The sequence below is a fragment of the Triticum urartu genome, chromosome 5 (assembly GCF_003073215.2).
Source record: "Triticum urartu cultivar G1812 chromosome 5, Tu2.1, whole genome shotgun sequence".
Lineage (NCBI taxonomy): Eukaryota > Viridiplantae > Streptophyta > Magnoliopsida > Poales > Poaceae > Triticum > Triticum urartu.
The window spans coordinates 651,458,541-651,461,545 of NC_053026.1; the positions used below are offsets into that span (position 1 = coordinate 651,458,541).

General features: G+C 51.2%; 1 pseudogene; it reads right to left on the reverse strand.

The window, feature by feature from the left end:
• LOC125511819 lies at window positions 1-139 on the reverse strand (annotated as a pseudogene).
• Between the last annotated feature and the right edge of the window lie 2,866 nt (window positions 140-3,005).

Genomic DNA, 3,005 nt, shown 5'->3' on the forward strand with positions numbered 1-3,005 from the left:
TTTCAAAGCTCAGCAGCTGTGAGAACAGCTCGGCCACTGTCACCGGCTCCACCCGGGAACACATGGCAGACACCACCGGGTCGAAATCTTCATCTAGCCCGGCCAGGATGTGGGAGACGATGTCGTCGTCATCCACCCTCTTCCCTGCGGCGATCAGTTCGTCGCAGAGAGACTTGATCTTCCCGACATAGTCGGTGATGGAGGAGTTGCCCTTCTGCAGATTGGCGAGGGCGATCCGGACGTTGGTGGTCTGGGAACGGGTGTGAGATGCAAGCATCCCTTCCACCGTGTTCCAGAGCTCAGCAGAGGTGTGGCATGAAGCAACCTGGATAGCTATCTCATGCGGAAGTGTCGTCAGGAGATAGGAGAAGACTTGTTGGTCTTGAGCATACCAGGTTTGGAAGTCAGGGTTCGGCGCTTTCGCCGTCGTCTTGCCATCAGACGAGGCCACATCGATCTGCATGGGCGGTGGCGATTGCTCGACGTCGAGGTACTTGGCCATCTGCGCTCCTCGGATGGCCGAGAGCACCGTCGCCCGCCATAGAGCCTGGTTGCCCTTCGTGAGCTTCTCGGTGGCGGCGTGTGCGAATGGCGAGGATGGGAAGGAACTTGAAGACGCCATGGATGTGCTCGAGGATAGCTCCGGTTACCATGTAAAAACTATGATGGAAGCGTATGCAATCCTGCAGGGACGCGTGCGTGTTATATAGCTCAACAAGATACAAGGATCGGCAGGTAGTTGGTAGTCTTGACCCATACTCCAAGCTATACATGAGATAAGATCATATCTACTCTAACTACCTGCCTAGATTACACAATACGCACGCAATACAACCGTGACATACATGTCACGTTACACAGCTACAAACCTATCTATTAACAATATATACAGTAAATAGGTAATTACTTTTGGTGAAACATGTGAAATTTCTTTACAGTTAAAAAATTATATTATATTATTTTGACGATGTAAGTTTGGTTTGGAACCACTTCCGAAATCCTGCACCTTCACCTTTAGCCCAAATGAGCCCAAGAAAGCGCATGTCAATCCAAGCCTGTCTCCACCGCACTCTACTGGGCCGGCCGTACTCCATGTATGTAAATAATGCCCATGCAAATTGACTTCTTCGGCTTCAAAAATATTCACCGTTGCTACCATATAAACTCCTTTGAATAAGTGCTATGGTCTAAGTGTTGGTTCTGATCTGACGGCTTAAACAGGCCCGTTAGATCTATTAGTCTAACAGAAAAAAAATGAAGGGATAACTATAAGTGAAGGGGTCCACGTACCAACGTACGTGAGCCTCGATCAGAACTAACGCGCCTTGATCGGGGGCGCCCAAAAACCAACTCAGGTTTTGGGTCCCCTGTCGCCAGCGCCATATTAAAAGGGATACGGGAGAGAGCTGGCTGTTGGGGAACGTTGCAGAAAACAAAAATTTTCCTACGGTTTCACCAAGATCCATCTATGAGTTCATCTAGCAACGAGTGATTGGATTTCATCTACATACCTTTGTAGATCACGCGCGGAAGCGTTCAAAGAACGGGGATGAGGAAGACTTACTCGACGTGATCCAAATCACCGGAGATCCTAGCGCCGAACGGACGGCACCTCCGTGTTCAACACACGTACGGTCAGCGTGACGTCTCCTCCTTCTTGATCCAGCAAGGGGAAAGGAGAGGTTGATGAAGATCCAGCAGCACGACGGCGTGGTGGTGGATGCAGGGCGTCACAGTAGCAGGGCTTCGCCGTATACTGCGAGAGAGAGAGGTGTAGCAGGGGAGAGGGAGGCGCCAAGACTCAAGGTATGGCTGCCCCCTCCCTCCCCCCCTTTATATAGGATCCCCTAGGGGGGGCGGCGGCCAAGGGTGGAGTAGCCACCAAGGCAAGGTGGGGCGCCCCCCCCCCCCCCCCTAGGGTTCCAACCCTAGGCGCATGGGGTGCGCCTAGGGGGGCGCACCAGCCCATTATGGGCTGGTTCCCCTCCCCACTTTGGCCCATGGGGCCCTCCGGGATGGGTGGCCCCACCCGGTGGACCCCCGTGACCCTTCCGGTGGTCCCGGTACAATACCGGTGACCCCGAAACTCTCCCGATGGCCGAAACTGCACTTCCTATATATAATTCTTCACCTCCTGACCATTCCGGAACTCCTCGTGACGTCCAGGATCTCATCCGGGACTCCGAACATTTTCGGGTTACTGCATATTCATATCTCTACAACCCTAGCATCACCGAACCTTAAGTGTGTAGACCCTACGAGTTCGGGAGACATGTAGACATGACCGAGACGGCTCTCCGGTCAATAACCAACAGCGGGATCTGGATACCCATGTTGGCTCCCACATGCTCCTCGATGATCTCATCGGATGAACCACGATGTCGAGGATTCAAGCAACCCCGTATACAATTCCCTTTGTCAATCGGTACGTTACTTGCCCGACATTCGATCGTCGGTATCCCAATACCTCGTTCAATCTCGTTACCGGCAAGTCACTTTACTCGTACCGTAATGCATGATCCCGTGACCAGACACTTGGTCACTTTGAGCTCATTATGATGATGCATTACCGAGTGGGCCCAGAGATACCTCTCCGTCATACGGAGTGACAAATCCCAGTCTTGATCCGTGTCAACCCAACAGACACTTTCGGAGATACCCGTAGTATACCTTTATAGTCACCCAGTTACGTTGTGACGTTTGGTATACCCAGAGCACTCCTACGGTATCCGGGAGTTACACGATCTCATGGTCTAAGGAAAAGATACTTGACATTGAATAACTCTAGCAAACGAACTATACGATCTTGTGCTATGTTTAGGATTGGGTCTTGTCCATCACATCATTCTCCTAATGATGTGATCCCGTTATCAATGACATCCCATGTCCATAGTCAGGAAACCATGACTATCTGTTGATCAACGAGCTAGTCAACTAGAGGCTTACTAGGGACATGTTGGTGTCTGTGTATTCACACATGTATTACGATTTCCGGATAACACAAT